Source organism: Nicotiana sylvestris, chromosome 4 (assembly GCF_000393655.2).
Source record: "Nicotiana sylvestris chromosome 4, ASM39365v2, whole genome shotgun sequence".
Lineage (NCBI taxonomy): Eukaryota > Viridiplantae > Streptophyta > Magnoliopsida > Solanales > Solanaceae > Nicotiana > Nicotiana sylvestris.
Window position 1 is genome coordinate 3,581,903 of NC_091060.1, and position 18,103 is coordinate 3,600,005.

The following is an 18,103-nucleotide window of genomic DNA, read 5'->3' on the forward strand; positions in this document are numbered from 1 at the left end:
TAAGGAACAATATTTACTGTCTCGCCATGACCGTTACTCGTATTGACGCTCTAGGGCAATAAAATTAGAATTCTTCCTGATTGCCAGATTTTCGTGTATTGTAGCCCCCGCCTTCTATATGGGTCCGGTCCACCAGACACGGATCGCTAAAATTTTGCCGCCCCATCAGAAATGACCTAAGGAACAATAGTCACCGTCTCGCCATGAACGTTACTGATTTTTAGCATTTTAGGGCCATAAATTTGGATTTCTGCCTAATTTTCAGATTTTTGTGTGCTATTGCCCACGCCTTTTGCATGGGCTCAGGTCACCAGACTCTATAGCAAAAAAATTTGTCGTCTCATTAAAAACGTCCTAAGGACCGATAGTCACCACCTCACCATGATCGTTACTCATTTTTTGGTGTTTTAGGGCCATAAAACTAGAATTCCGCCGAATTCCCAGATTTCCGTATGCTATAGCCCACACCTTTTATGTGGGCCCAGGACACCGTACCTGGATCGCCTAAAATTTTATCGGCCCATCAAAAACGTCCTAAGGAATAATATTCACCACCTCGCTATGACCGTTACTCGTTTTGGCATTTTAGGGCCGTAAAATTAGAATTCTGCCTGATTGCTAGATTTTCGTGTGTTGTAGCCCACACCTTCTGCATGGGCCCGGTCCACTAGACACAGATCGCTTAAATTTTTGTCGCCCCATCAGAAATGACGTAAGGAACAATAGTCACCGCCTCGCCATGACTGTTACTCATTTTTGGCTTTTTATGGGAATTTCGCCCGATTCCCAAATTTTTGTGTGCTATTGTCCATGCCTTTTGCATGGGCCTGGCCACCGGACCAGGATAGCAATTTTTTTTGCAAGCCCATCAATACGACCTAAGGAAAATTGTCACTGCCTTGCTATGATCGTTACTCATTTTTTGGATTTTTAGGGTCATAAAACTTGAATTCCGCCGATTCTTAGATTTTCGTCTGCTATAGCCCACGCCTTCTGTGTGGTCCCGGGCCACCAGACTCAGATCGCCTAAAATTTCGTCGACCCAACAAAAAATTCCTAAGTAAATATACTCACTGCCTCGCGATGATCGCTACTCGATTTTTTGCGTTTTAGGTCCATAAAACTAGAATTCTGTCCGATTTCCAAATTTTCGTGCACTATAGCCCACTGCTTCTTCATGGGCCTAGGCCACTAGACCCGGATCGCCTACAATTTTGTCGGCCCATCTAAATGTCATATTGAACAATAGTTACTACCTCTCTATGACCTTTAGTTGTTTTTTGGCGTTTTAGTGTCCTTAAACTTGAATTCCGCTAGATCTCGTGTGTTATAACTGACGCCTTCTGCATGGGCCCGGCCACAGGCCAAGGATCGCCTAAAATTTTGTCGGTCCATCAAAAAATACCTAAGGAAAATATTCATAGCACATGCCTTCTTTTTGGCGTTTTAGGGCCATAAAATTAGAATTCTGCCCGATTTTCCGATTTTCTTGTATTATAGCACATGCCTTCTGCATGGGCCCGGGCCATCGGACCAGGATCATTTTTGCCAACCCATAAAAAATGACCAAAGGAACAACGTTCACCACTTCGCCATGATCTCTACTCGTTCTTCGACGCTTAAGAGCCATAAAATTGGAATTCCGCCAGATTCCTAGATTTTCTTGTGCTATACACACGCCTTCTGCATGAGCCTAGGCCACCGGACCTGAATCGCCTAAAATTTTGGCGGCCCATCTAAAATTTCCTAACGAACAATGGTCACCGCCTTGCCATGACCATTACTCATTTTTTTGCATTTTAGGGCCATAAAACTATAATTTCGCTTGATTCCCTAATTTTCGTATGCTATAGTCCATGCCTTCTGCATGGGCCCAGGCCACAGGACTCGGATTGCCTAAAATTTTGACAGCCCATCAAAAACATCCTAAGAAAATTGGAATTTCGCGTGATCCCTAGATTTTCATGTGCTATAGCCCACACTTCTCCATGGGCCTGGGCCACCGGACCCGGATCGCCTAAAAGTTTTTTGTCGTCCCATAAAAAATATCCTAAGGAAAAATAGTCACTGTCTCGCCACGACCATTACTCGCTTTTTGGCGTTTTAGGGGTAGAAAATAGGAATTTCGCCCGATTCATAGATTTTAGTGTTCTATAGCCCACGCCTTCTGCATCGGCCTGGGTCACCGAACCCGGATCGCCAAAAATATTTTCGGCCCATTAAGATGATCTAAGGAACAATAGTCACCCCCTCGCTATGACCGTTACTCATTTTTTGATGTTTTGGGGTTATAAAACTGGAATTCCGCCCAATTTCCAAATTTTCGTATGCTATTACCCACGCCTTTTGCATGGGCCCGGGCCACCGGACTTGGATCGCCTAAAATTTTCTTGGCCCATCAAAAACGATCAGAAGAACAATATTAATCGCTTCGCCACGACCGTTACTCATTTTTGGCATTTTAGTGCCATAAAACTATATTTTCCCCAGATTCCTCTATTTTCGTGTGCTAGAGCTCGCGCCTTCTGCATGGGCTCGGGCCACCGAACCTAGATCTCAAACAATGTTTTCGACCCATCAAAAATTACCTAAGGAATAATAGTCACTTCCTCTCCATGACTGTTACTCATTTTTTTGGCCTTTTTAGGGTCATAAAACTAGAATTCTGCCTAATTCCCATATTTTGGTGTGCTATAGTCCACGCCTTCCGCAATGGCCTAGGCCACAGGACCCGGATCACCTAAAATTTTCCGACCATAAAAAACATCCTAACAAATAGTAGTCACCGCCTCGCCATGGCCGTTACTCATTTTTTTGCGTTTTAGGGTCATAAAATTGGAACTCTGTCCGATTCTCAAATTTTTGTGTGCTATAGCTCATGCCTTTTGCATGGGCTTGAGCCTTCGGACTCAGATCGCCTATGATTTTGTCGACCCATAAAAATGACGTAAGGAAAAATAGTCATCGCCTCGCCACGACCGTTACTCGTCTTTTGGCATCTTAGTGCCATAAAACTGAAATTCCGACTGATTCCCAGATTTTTGTGTGATATCTCACGCCTTCTACATGGGCCAGTGCCACCAGATAGGGATAGCCTAAAATTTTGTGGCCAATCAAAAACGAGCTAAGGAACAATAATCACTGCCTCGCCATGACCATTTCTCATTTTTTGGTGATTTAGGGCCATAAAACTGAAATTCCGCCCAATTTCCTAATTTTTGTGTGCTATAGCCAACTCCTTCTGCATGAGCCCGTATCGTCTAAAATTTCGTCGGCCCATAAGAAATGATATAAGGAACAATAGTCACCGCCTCGTCATGACCATTACTCTTTTTTGGCGTTTAGGGAAAAAACTGAAATTCCGCCAGATTCCCATATTTTCGTGTTTTATAACCCATGCTTTCTGCATGGGCCCGGGCCACCGGACTCGGATCGCCTAAAATTTTTGCATCTCATTAAAAACGTCTTAAGGAACGATACCTCGGCATAACTGTTACTTGTTTTTTGGGGATTTAAGTCCATAAAACTGAAATTCCGTCCAATTCCTAGATTTTTGTGTGCTATAGCCCACATCTTCTGCATTGACCCAGGACACCGGACCTGGATCGCCTAAAATTTTGCTGGCCTATCAAAAATGTCCTAAGCAACAATATTTACTGCCCCGTCATGACCATTACTCGTTTTGGCATTTTGGGGCCATAAAATCAAAATTTTGCCCGATTACCAGATTTTCGTGTGTTGTTGCCCAAGCCTTCTGCATGGGTCCGGTCCACCAGATACGGATTGCCTAAAATTTCGCCGACCTATCAGAAGCGACCTAAGGAACAATAGTCATCGCATCGCTATGACCGTTACTCATTTTTTTGGCATTTAGGACCATAAAACTGAAATTCCGCTCGATTCCCTGATTTTTGTGTGCTATTGCCCATGCCTTTTTCATGGGCCCGGGCCACCGGACCCAGATAGATAAAATTTTTGCAAGCCCATCAATATGACCTAAGGTACAATTTTAACCGGCTCGCCATAACCGTTACTCGTTTTTCATTTTTTAGGGCCATGAAACTTGAATTTCGCCCAATTCCCAAATTTTCGTGCGCTATAGCACACGACTTCTGTGTGGTTTTGGGCCACCAGACCTTAACCGCCTAAAATTTTGCCGGCCCAACAAAAACGTCCTAAGTAATAATAGTCATTGCATCGTCATGTTCGTTACTCATTTATTGGCGTTTTAGGTCCATAAAACTGGAATTCCGTCCGATTCCTAGTTTTTCATATGTTATAGCCCACGCCTTCTTCATGGGCCCAAGCCATAGGACCCGGATTGCCTAAAATTTGCCGCCCTATCTAAACGTCCTAATGAACAATAGTGACTACCTTGCCATGAACATTACTCATTTTTTGGCACTATAGGGTCTTAAAACGAGAATTCCGCCCGATTCCCAAATTTTCGTGTGCTATACGCCTACGCCTTCTGCATGGGCTCGGGCCACCGACCAAGGATCGCCTAAACTTTTGCTGGCCCATCAAAAACGACCTAAGGAACAATAGTCACCGTCTTGCCATGACCGTTACTCATGTTTTAGTATTTAAGGGCCATAAAACTTGAATTCCATCCAATTCCCAAATTTTGGTGTGCTATAGCCCATGCCATCTGCATGGGCCTGGCCATTGAACCCGAATCGCCTAAAATTTGGTCGGCCTATCAAAAATGGCTTAAGGAAAAATAGTCATAGTCTCACCATGACCGTTACTTGTTTTTGGCATTTTAGGGCAATAAAACTAGAATTTCGCCCAATTTTCAAATTTTTGTGTACTATAGCCCACGCCTTCTGCATGGGTTCGTGCCATCGGACTTGGATCACCTAAATTTTTGCCAACCCATCAAAAATGACCTAAGGAACAACAGTCACCATCTCGCCATGACTGTTATTCGTTCTTTAAAGCTTTAGGGCCATATAACTGAAATTTTGCCTGATTCCTAATTTTCATGTGCTATAGACCACGCCTTTTGAATGGGCTTGACCCGCATCGCCTAATAATTTATCGGCCCATCAAAAACGTCTTAAGAAGCAATAGTCACTACCTAGCCATGACCATCACTCATTTTTGGCATTTTAGGGCCGGAAAACTGGAATTTTGCTAGATTCCTAGATTTTCGTATGTTATAGCCCAGCCATCTTCATGGGCCCAGGAAAGCGGACCCGGATCGTCTAAAATATCTTCTACCCATAAATAACGACCTAAGGAACAATAGTCACCACCTCGTCACGATCATTACTCTTTTTTGGCATTTTAGAACCATCAAACTGGAATTTCGCTCGATACTTAAATTTTCGTGTGCTATCACCCACACCTTCTGCATAGGCCCAAGCCACCGCACCCGGATTGCCTAAACTTTTGTTGACAATCAAAAACTACCTAAGGAACAATCGTCACCACTTCGCCATGATCATTAGCCAATTTTTTACGTTTTAGGAACAGGAATTCCATTCGATTCCAGATTTTTATGTGCCAAAAATCTGTATCTCCACATTTTAGAATCTGTACGCTTTTTGCATGGGCCCGCGCCACCGGACCTGTATCTCCTAAAATTTACCGGCTGATAAATAACATCCTAGGGAACAATAGTCACCGGAGAGCCATCACCTTTACTTGCTTTTGGCGTTTTAGGGCCATAAAATTGAAATTCCGCCCGATTTCCAGATTTACAGGTGCTATAGTCCACGCCTTCTACATGGGCCCGGATCACCTAAAACTTTGTCAGGCCATCAAAAACGACCTAAGGAATAATAGTCAACGTTTCCCTATGACCGTTACTCGTTTTTTGGCATTTTAGGGCCCTAAACTGGAATTCCACTTGACTCATAGATTTTCATATGCTAAAGCACAAGCCTTCTACATGGTTCAAGATCATCGGACCCGGATAGCCTAAAATTTTGCCGGCCCGTCACAAACGTGCTAAGTAACAACTACCATCTCGTCATGACCGTTACTCATTTTTTGGCGTTTTATGGCAATAAAATTGAAATTTTACCCGATTCCCAGATTTCGTGTACTATAGCCCACACATTGTGCATAGACCTGGGCCAATGGACCCGACCGCCTATAATTTTTTCGGTTCATAAAAACAGCATAAGGAACAATAGTCACCGCCTCGCAATGACTATTACTCGTTTTTTGGGCATTTTAGAGCCATAAAACTGAAATTTCGCCCGATTGCAAACTTTTTCGTGTGCTATAACCCAAGTCTTCTGCATGGGCCTGGGCCAATGGACCCGACCTCCTATAATTTTTTCGATTCATAAAAACGGCCTAAGGAACAATAGTCACCGCCTCGCAATGACCGTTACTCGTTTTTTGGGCATTTTAGAGCCATAAAACTGAAATTTCGCCCGATTGCAAACTTTTTCGTGTGCTATAGCCCAAGTCTTCTGCATGGGCCCGGGCCACTAGATCCGGATCGCCTAAAATTTTATCAGCCCATAAAAATATCCTAATGAACAATAGTCACCACCTCGCCATGACCGTTACTCATTTTTTGGTATTTTAGAACAATAAAATTGGAATTCCGCCCTATTCCTTGTCTTTAGTGTGCTATAGCCCACGCTTTCGGCATGAGCCCAAGCCACGGAACCCGGATCACCTAAAATTTTGCCGGCTCATCAAAATGACCTAAGGAACAATAGTCACCGCCTCGCCGTAACCGATACTCATTTTTTGCATTTGAGGGCAATAAAACTAGAATCCCGCCCAATTTCCAGATTTTCATGTGTTATAGCCTACGCCTTCTGCATGGGCCTGGGCCACCGGACCCAGATCGCCTAACATTTTGTCGTACAATAAAAAATGTACCAAGTAAAGATAGTAACCACCTCGCCATGATGTTGCTCGTTTTTGGCGTTTTAGGGCCATAAAACTAAAATTCTGCCCGATTTCTAGATTTTCGTGTGCTATAACCCATGCCTTCTGCATGGGCCCGGGCTGCCGGACTTGGATCACCTAAAATTTTGCTGGCCCATCAAAGATGACATAAGGAAAAATAGTCACCGCCTCGCCATAATCGTTTCTCATTTTTTGGCATTTTAGGTGCATAAAACTGGAATTCCACCAGTTCCCAGATTTTCATGTGTTATATCGCCTGCACCTTCTGCATGGGCTCAGGCCATTGAACGCAGATCGTCTTAAATTTTGTCGGCACATCAAAAAAACTTAAGGAACAATTGACACCACCTCGCCATACCACTACTCATTTTTGGTGTTTTAGGGTTATAAAACTGGAATTCTGCCCAGTTCCTAAATTTTTGTGTGCAATATATCCCACACCGTCTGCATGGTCCCAGGCCACCAGACAAGGGTCCCCTAAAATTTTGTCGGCCCATAAAAAACGACCTTAGTAACAATAGTCACCGCCTCACCATGATCGTTACTCGTTTTTTGGTGTTTATGGCCATAAAAATTGGAATTTCGCCTGATTCCCAAATTTTTCGGTGCTATAGCCCACGCCTTCTACATGGTCTCGGGCCACCAGATTGCCTATAATTTTGCTGGCACATAAAAAACAACCAAAGAAATAATAGTCACCGCCTCGCAATGACCATTACGCGTTCTTTGACATTTTAGAGCCATAGAACCGGAATTGCGTCTCTTCCTAGATTTTCATGTGCTGCCTTTTGCATGGGCCCAGGCCACCGGACCCGGATTGCCTAAAATTTTACAGGCCCATAAATAACGTCCTAGGGAACACTAACCACCGCTTCACCATGACCGTTACTAATTTTTTTGGCGTTTTACAGCCATAAAACTAGAATTCCGCCTGACTGCTAGATTTTCGTATGCTTTAACCAATGTCTTCTGCATGGGCCTAGGTCACTGGACCCGAATAGCCTAAATTTTTGCCGGCCCAAAAAAAATATCCTAAGGAATAATAGTCACCGCCTTGTCATGACCGTTACTTGCTTTTTGGTATTTTAAGACCATAAAACTGGAATTCCGCCCGATTCCTTATTTTTAGTGTGCTATAGCCCACGCCTTCGGCATGGGCCCGAGCCAGCAGTACCGGATCGCCTAAAATTTTTGTCGGCCCATCAAAATCACCTAAGGAATAATAGTCACCGCCTCGCCATAACTGATACTCGTTTTTGGCGTTTGAGGGCCATAAAACTGGAATTCCACCCAATTTCTGGATTTTTGTGTGATATAGCTCAGCCCTTCTGCATGGGCCCTAGCCACCGGACCATGATCGCCTAACATTTTGTTGTACCATCAAGAACTTACTAATGAACAATAGTCACAACCTCGTCATAGTCGTTACTCATTTTTGACGTTTTAGGGCCAAAAAACCGCAGTTCCGCCCAAATTCTAATTTTTTGTGTGATATAGCCCACGCCTTTTGCATGGGCAGGGGCCACCAGGCCCGGATTGACTAAAATTTTACCAGCTCATCAAAGATGACCTAAGGAAAATAGTTGCCGCCTTACCATAACTGTTACTTATTTTTTGGCGTTTTAAGGTCATAAAACTGGAATTGCGTCACTTCTCAGATTTTCGTGTGCTACATCACCCGAGCCTTCTGCATTGGCCCGGGCCATCGAACTCGGATCGTTTAAAATTTTGTCGGTCCATAAAAAATGACCTAAGGAACAAGAGTCACAGCCTTGCCATAACCCTTACTCATTTTTTGTGTTTTGGGGTCATAAAACTTGAATTTCGTACGGTTTTCAGATTTTTGTGTGCTATATAGCCCACGCCTTCTGCATGGTCCGGGGCAACCGGACAAGGATCCCCTAAAATATTTTCGGCCCATAAAAATGACCTAAGTAACAATAGTCACCGTCTCACCATGACAGTTACTTATTTTTTGGCGTTTTAGGGCCACAAAATTGGAATTCCGCCCTATTCCCAAATTTTCGTGTGCTATAGCCCATGCTTTCTACATGGGTCCAGGTTACAAGGCCCGGATCACCTAAAATTTTACCGGCCCATCAAAAACGACCTAAGGAACAATAACTACTACTTCACCATGACTGTTACTCGTTTTTTGGCTTTTTAGGGCCATAACACTAGAATACCGCTCGATTCCCATCTTTTCATAGTCCACGCCTTCTGCATGGGCCCGGGCCACCGGACCTGGATCTCCTAAATTTTGTCAACCCATAAAAAACGACCTATGGGATAATAATCTCTGCCTTACCATGACCATTACTCCTTTTTTGGTGTTTTAGGGCCATAAACTAGAATTCACCCGCCTCCCAGCTTTTCATGTGTTATGCCCACGCTTTTGCATGTGTCCGGGCCATCGGACCCGGATCACTTAACATTTTGTTGGCCAATCAAAAACGTTCTAAGGAACAATAGTCACCGCCCCGCCATGACCGTTGCTCGTTTTTTGGCGTTTTAAAGCCGTAAAACTGAAATTCCGCCCGATTCCCAAATTTTCGTGTGCTATTGCCCGGACCTTCTACATGAGCCCAGGCTATTCACCCGAATCGAACCCATTATATTTTTGAAATTTAGAGTTCATATATTAGTAAATTTTATGCTTCACATCGAAAATATTAAGTTCATATGACCCTTGTACTACAAGCCTAGATCTCCCTCTGATCTTTACTTGTTGTAGCAGATATGGCTTACATATAAAATTATAAATCCTACATTTTAAAGAGATTTGCCTATAAATATTCTTTGGATAACCTGACAGTTGTAAAAGTTAATTAACTATGCATATATTTAAACTCTTATGAATAATTGTGAAACTTTTACCATAAAGTTACCTCTTAATGATGAAAACTCCTTTTATGTCTGGTAGAATCCAACCGTTGGTTCACCTATAGTAATTATTCTCTTTGCTTACAAATTTAGCTACTTTAACCCTTTTTGGCACTCTTTCATCAAAGGCTTTTGAGACAACAACCGTTGCCTATAACCTGAACTTTTTCAACTAAAAATAAATTTGTAGGACAAAGCATAGGGACACTAATGGCACTTTATTGCCTTTTGATGGATCCCATGACATCCAAAGTAGGGACTACTCATAAAATTCCATAGAATATGCCAATGATGGAAGGGGGGGGGGAGGTCTTCACTTCATTACTTGAATATCCAATCTTCAACTCATTATTTAAGCATTACAACAAATTCTTGAACATAATATCAGAGTAAGACGGGGTTAAATCAAGCGACATGGACAATAAGGATTCAAATGGTCGATTTTAGTCTCCTCTTGAGCTCAGAGACCCAATTAATTTGTTGACCTAATATGAAAGCAAACTACAAACCACACAAACCATCATTCACTAACACGTACATAAAACTACAAAAAAAAGAAGGATACCTGGGGGGAAATGATAAGTCGAAGACATGGAATATATCAGGCTCAGGAGGCGGCAATCCCTGTAGCATTGAAAGTACCAAAGAAAGTAGAAACAAGAAAATTTCCAATGGCATGCAGTATTACATGAGCACTAAACTGAACTCCTTTACTAATGGAGATAATTCTTTCTACGGAAGGAAAATATGTAAAGGCGTCATTCTACTATTACCAACCAGCTTGATTTCAGGACGATGGAATATAACAACTGCACTAATAGTTCAAGGCTGGTGTTGAGAAGTTTACGAATTGGATCTGCCCTTTGAAGGCCAATACCAACCTATGGGAACAAAAGTGTGGAGAACAAGCAGATTTACTTGACAAATAGGAAGAGTGAGAGACACGACAACTGTTAATATGACACAACTAAATATTTATTCATAATATGCGGGGAACGAGTTCCTCAGCAAGAATTAAATTAAGTTGAAATGCATGCGACTATATGACCATATGATACACTATATACAGATGCAACCTTCAAAATATATCATGCCCCAACAAATTCTGATATAAATCACATGTTCAGACTTTAAGTTAGATCATTACCAAGATATTGAAGCTCTCCTATAGCTTTCCAATACTTTTTAGACAGTTATTTCAGGTTTGTAACAATTGCTGCCGCAGCATGCTTGCTTTTACTTTCCAACTTATTATACCAAGTTGCATAGGAATGATTTCTTTGATTGATTTAGTATTTTCAATTCTTCGTAGTTTGTTCTACGAAGTGGCTCCAATAAGAGTTCTGAGAATTAAGAGTTACACTCTTGACTCTTGAGTAGAAAAAGTGTCACTGAACATTTATTTCTAGCACTCCAGCTAGTCTTCCAGATGCATACTCATTAGCTTATTAATAAATGTAATAATAATTTTACATTACACACTGAGAGGGTCTAAAAAGTAGGTGAAATAAGGTGTGCATTACTGAAAGCAACCTAGATTATTCCCATACTAAGAGAAACAAGGTTCATTTAAGAGTTTTATTGTACTGAAGTAGCAATAGATCATTCCTATACTAAGAGCAACAAGGTTCATTTAAGTGTTTTATCCTAATGAGGCAACGGCATGTCTTTATTGTTGGAACAAGGGCTAGCACCATTTAGAGTCTAAAACGAGAATTACAGAGGGAAACACAAATTCGAAACAAAGGGATTTCATACCTCAAAGTGGTCTGAAAAGCTTCAGCCATTAGCTTTAGCAATAAAGGTGGAATTACCTGTAGAATGGGGATAAAACTCCAGCATTAACTGCAGTAAATGTTTCTTAACAGCCAAAAGTTAGATACATCGCAGTTTAAGAAATTAACAACCAGATAATGAGAATACGAAGAGCGGGGGAGTTGGACTTCTCCATACCCAACAAAAGAAAATAGTTCCTCAAAGTTCTTAATGACCTTGGGAAACTAACTTCATCAGCTAAAACTTAAAAGGGTCTTGACATTAGGCCATGTCTTGATAATGTTAGGGGGCAGACATACAAGCAGACCTCCAGTTTTTTTTTTTTTTGGGTTGGGTTGGGTTGGGGGGGGGGGAGGGGGGATGGATATAGCTAAAATGTTGGTAGAGGTAAAAATGCATAAAACATTGTAGTGATGTTCAGTCACCATTCTCTCATCTACAAATCGTACTGACAATTCGATCAAGCATAACTATGTTCTAAAGAATAGCAAAGTCTGCTCCAAACATCTTTTAGAACTCAAAGAATTCTACAGTAGGTCAACTTTGTTCTGTTCTAAAGAGATACTTATACATAAGAGTACCAAAAGCTTCTATACACATTTACTATGAAAAGGGATGCCGACTATGATTTTAACTATTTATGAGACGTGGGAGAACACTATGGCCTAAACATATATAAATTGTAAAATTTAGTACGTAGAATTTCTCCTCGACAGTATGCTACCTTGTGCACCAAAACCTGATAACACTTCAAGATTACCAGTCTCCATTCTCCACTTTGTTCAGATATATCATCATAATGCAATCTATTCCTTACATATACCAAAAAAATTGCAAAGTGGCCGCTTGTCCTCAAACATTTATGAATCTAGAATATAGCAGGACGTATCCAGACAGGTTTTACATTTGGATGGGATCTCATTTCAAGAAAAACTCCTTCGATTGCTCCATCCGTATGTGAAGGTGTTGAAGGAAACCCAAAGTCTGCCAAGTAAAAAAAAACAGATATACTGACATAAACATGTTAAGAAACAGAAGCTCAAAAATAGCAGGTCAGTAACAAGACGATTTTATCAAAGATGAGTATGAAATCATTTACCAAGCAATCCTATCGTCGAGTTTTAGAAACATATCCTTTTCCTGCAATAGAGCTTACTAATCGTAATCGGTAAAATAATTCAAATTAGTTTCATATATGGTTTCGTGGATGCACTAATAAGCTAACTTAATCTTCTAGAGTTCGAATTTATAGATACATACATCATAATAGTCAATAAATGAACAATTTCCAGAAATTACATTATCAAAATCTTCCTAGCTTCTTCTAAAAGCAATTTTGGATTCAAGATTTGGTAATTAAATTGAAGCAGTTAACAAGGTTCCAAAATCTGCACAAATCCACACAAAAAAAACAAGAAATAATCATGGAAAAGGATAAGAATCACTCAAAGGGTTAATCAATTTAGGGTTCTAAGGAAAAAAACAATTTCACCAACTCAAAAACATCACTGAAATCTTGAAAATCGGTGAAAGTGCTCCAGCCCCAGCGCTGGAGAAGTACCCGATCAATGACCCGTTCCGTTTTCCAACTCAAATGAATGGAGGTCCACTCGCTAGTTGATAATATTTTCCATGCCATTAGAGGAAAATCACAAGCCTGACAAATGTGTCTTTTTCAAGAAAGCGATATGACATTTTTTTCACATACAGGGCATTCTTTTGTAAATGAAATGACAAAAATTTATCTAAACATCAGGAAATACTGTATTCTTTCTTTAGAGATGATCACACATATTTGTCAGGTTTGTGATTCTCCTTACATATAACATGAAAGATTATCATTTGATGAGACGGAGGACCATTTCTAGCATCTAAGAAAGAAAAAGGAACGAGATTGACCGATCTGAAAAAAACTAAACACATGTGTTAGGATATGAATCTTTCACCATTTATAACCAACCAAAAAGTGAGATGTGATGAAGCGTTCTCACTTAGTAATAAATGCATTTTACTACTTTTGAATAATAGAAGATCACATTAATTGAAGATACACAAAGAGAAGATTACAATAATTATTTGGTTAGAGGGCACAAATAGTTATTGCAGACAAATACAAAAAAGTAGAGATTACAGTAATTGGTTGGCACTTCTTTTAAGTTAGAAAAATTAAACAACTTCAGACAAGGTGTTCACACTTAACAGTTTGGTTTGACTCAATTTTACTTACAAACAACAACAACAAACCCAGTATAATCCCACATAGTGGGGTCTGGGGAGGGTAGTGTGTACGCAGACCTTACCCCTATCTCGTGGAGATAGAAAGGCTGTTTTCAATAGACCCTCGGCTCAGTGAAGCATAAGCACAACAATAATGAAAAGAAAACAGGCAGAAACAATAATGAGGAGCCATGGAAAAGAAGCATTGAAAACAACAAGATAGTAAGATAACCAAATCGAAAGCAACACCAGGCAATAATAGAAACCTATGACTAAAAACAAGACGAGAGTATGTCCTAATGCTACTAGTGAGACCAAGAAAAACCACTCGGCCACCTAACCTTCTACCCTAATCCTTGACCTCCATACCTTTCTATCAAGGGTCATGTCCTCGGTAATCTGAAGCATCGCCATGTCTTGCCAATTTTACTTACAAAGAAAACATAAATTAAATTATTCCTATGCTAGGAGCAAGGTTCATTTGATAGTTTTATCATAATGAACCAATACCTTAATTGTTGCCCAGGCATCTAATGCTATTTCACACTGACTACTATTCTATGAAGACTCTAAAGACTCCAATTATTTAACCCAAAAGGAAAGAAAGGACTTCAAACCTCAAAAGTAATTTGAGGATCTTCAGCCTATAATTTCAGCAAAAAAAATGGTGGAATTACCTGTGGAGGAAGTTATTAGCTCAGAACTATTAAAATTATGTCTCTGGAGGAATTGTTTTTGATAAGATAACTATGTCTCTACTCTCTAGAGGAATAAATGTCCCGTAATAGCCATATGCCATAAACACCTTCAACGGAACAGTCTAGAAGTCGAAGAGAAGAGTAATGACCTGGGGAACCAAGGCTCGAATCTCAACATAGGCGATACTATGTGAATTCTTCCTCTCCCCCACTCTCTCTACAAATAGGATTGCATAAGCACTAAGTAACTATTACTGTTCATTGCTAACTCTTATCCACAACATTCTAGGAACGAGTCCCTCAACAACAATGTTAGTCGAAAAGCTTGCAGCTATTTTGTCCACGTGACACGTTACGGTTGCGACACTTGCAAAAATTTCATGACCTAATCAAATTGCAGTAGCAGATCACACCTTCAGATTTTAAGTTTGAGCTTTGAACATTACCAGAGTATTGAAGTTCTTTAAAAGGTATCCTAATAACTTTCCACTAATTTCTGGCTGCTTGTTATTTCTTGTCTGTAAGCTTTCTGCCACAACATGCTTGGTTTTATGTTCCATCTTGTCATACCAAGTTGCATAGAGTGAATTCTTTGACAGTTCACTAGTTTGATTTCTTAGTAGTTCTGCTATGTGGCTCCAGTATGAGTACGACAATCAAGAATTAACAGTCTTGAGTCAAGACATGTCACCAAGGTTCTAATTCTAGCCGTTCAACTTGCTTTTAAGATGCATCCTCACTATTAGATGTAATAAAAAAGAATACATCCGAAAGAGGCTAACATATAAGTAAAATAAGGCCCATAAAGTGTGAAGAACTGAGAACACCATAAATTATTCCTATTCAAAGAGCATGGCTCATTTAAGAGATTCCTCGTTATGATGTGAAAAATCGTAATTGTTCACAGACATGTAATATTTATAGTCAACAATGGAAGTGAATCGACACAGACAAAAAAAACAAGCTTTAGGAAACAACAAAGATTAGAGGTTATGGTTGTCAGTATCAATCAGAATAATTTGAAAATATGTAGTGTCTCGGACAAAGAATTGTCAGCATGAAAAACCCAACCCAAAATGGAAAAAAAGGCATTTCAATCTTCAAAGTATCCGAGAGCTCCAGCCAACAAATTTAGTAAGCACAAAGGTACCAATCACCTGTATCATCTTTATGAATAATGTTCCTTAATGCCATAAGTCTGCTAAATCACGCTTAATATCATACACAATCACCAGGAAATGAGAAAATAAAGGACAATGCTTCCCAACAAAAGAGAAACAGCTCAGCAAGTTCTAAGGAAGTCAAGAACCTAACTTCATCTAAAACTGCTACATTAGGTTCCAACTAGATATTTGCAGGGTCTCAAGGGATAGGTGCCGAAGCCAAATTCCAGGCTCCCCGAAGGTGGTAGAGATAAAATGTTGCATCAGATCTAGTGAGGCAATAATAGTGTTATCAAAGGCGCGCTTAAGCCCTAAAGCGAGGCTCAAAACATGTTAAGCGCTTCGCCTCGCTTAGCGGGCGCTTTAGTGTTGTCATCAAGGCTCCAAGGCATACTTTTCCTTGCCAACGAGCATAATCCTGAAAAGGTGACACTAAACAATTGATATTTTACTTTTGTCATAAATTTTCTTCAATTTCTTTGATCATATATTTAGTATGTATGCTTATACATTTTAGTCTTGGACTGCACATATATATTTGTCGTTTTTCTCCATTTGCGCCTTTCTTCATTAAAGCCCACACTTGCGCTTTGCACTTAAAGCCCCAACAGACCTTAGAGTTTTTTTGCGCTTTTCGCCTTTGATAACACTGGGTAATATCATAGCAATTCCATTAGGCAATTGATGCATAACATAGACATATCCATGCTTTTGTCACTCATTTTCATCTACATATCTTATTTTCATAATTAGATCAAGCATAACTATGTTCCACAATAGGATAAGTTTATTCCATTCTAAATAGCTACTTATACATAACAATATTCAAACTTCAACACATAATTAATAAGAAAAGGCACGACAACTTTAGCTTTGACTATTTCTGACACATGAGAGCACACTATCGCCATAACTTATTGACAAGAAATAAATGGTAGAATTTAGCACAAAATACTTCTCCTTCAGGATGCAACATTCTGCACCATAACAGGTTTCACAGGTAATTAAACAAGCTGATTTCAGCAAATATGGAAAGTAATCAGCAACTAAGAAATCCTATCATGAAGCTTTAATAATCTTTCACTTTCCTGCAACTGAACTAACTCATAACGCATTTGAAAATAAAAAAGTTCAAAACTTTAGGAAATGGATGAAACTAATCATTAGAAGGCTGAAGAAATCACCAGTAAGCTATAGCAGAAAAGAAGTAAAAATGTGAAAACCTAATTAAAACTTAACACTAAAGAAGCCCTAGTTCACTGCTTCTCATAGCACAACGTTATTTACTTTATTACAAAAATCAGAAATGCTTGTTAAACTCAACAGCACACAGAAAAAAACTAAATTTTGAAGGAAAAATTTATCAGCCAATTTAGTTTCTACTTAAAGGAAAAAAAATTAGTCCAATCAATTAAGAACAGATTTAGCAACATGCTCATAATGGTCTATTAGCTAATTAAGAAAAAATTAGGGTTCAAATTTTGGGATTTAAACTGAAGCAGCTTACTAGGGTTTCAAAAAGCGGAGATATACTCACGAAAAATTAATAAGATTTAATTCGAAGGGTTAATCAATTTAGGGTTTTGAATAAAAATAACATTTTTTTTCAAAAATCATCACCGGAAACCTGAAAAAACGGCGAAAGATCGCCGGCGCCGGAAAAGTGTCCGATCAAATACTCGTTTCTTTGTCCGACTCAGACGCATGGAGATCCGGTTACCGATTGGTACCATTTTCTGTGTCATGGAAGGAGAATCACAAGCCTGACAAATATGTCACTTTCCAAAAACGGAACCAAGAAGGAAAGAACATGTCTTTTTTAAGAAAGAAGAAATTTATTAAAGGAAACCCGCGATACCGAAACCTAATTGCAAGACTTATAATTCTCCTTCTACATAACAAGAAAATTATATCATTTGATAAGACGGACCACCATATCTCAGCATCTAAGCAGGAAAAAGAAATAAGGATTGATCATTAAAAAAAATTCTAACATAAAAGGGATAGAATTTGATTGTTCTATTTATAACGGTAGCTGGATGAGATATGTACTAAGCTCTAGAAAGTCCAAGTAATAAATGAGTATTTCTATTCTTAAAAAGTGCTATGATAAAAATTAAAATATGATGCATGTGTACTCTTCCTTCATGATTTTTCTCTCAAATGTTTAATGACATATTTAATGACATATTTTCTGTGTTGAATGACATATATCATGACATATTTTCTTCATTTTTCATGCCTATATAAAGGTCTTGTAATAGATAGGAAAATACACACAATTGAAGAAGAAAATCTCTTCCTTTCTCTCTATCTCTATTTCTTGTTCATGTTTTACTAAATTATCTTTATTTTTTGTTCATGTTTTACTAAATTGTTTTTATTTCATAACACGTTATCAGCACGAGTCTCTAACCAATTGTATATATATCTACAAAAAATTTACTACATCCGGAAAGATTGCAATTAGAAGCCATACATATC

General features: G+C 39.5%; 1 long non-coding RNA gene across 1 annotated transcript; it reads right to left on the reverse strand.

The window, feature by feature from the left end:
* Positions 1-10,082: 10,082 nt before the first annotated feature.
* LOC104243738 (uncharacterized) lies at positions 10,083-17,564 on the reverse strand. The gene is made up of 2 exons (XR_715278.2): positions 12,266-17,564; positions 10,083-11,579 (listed from the first exon to the last, which is right to left on the reverse strand). It is a non-coding gene; the product is annotated as an uncharacterized lncRNA (long non-coding RNA).
* Between the last annotated feature and the right edge of the window lie 539 nt (positions 17,565-18,103).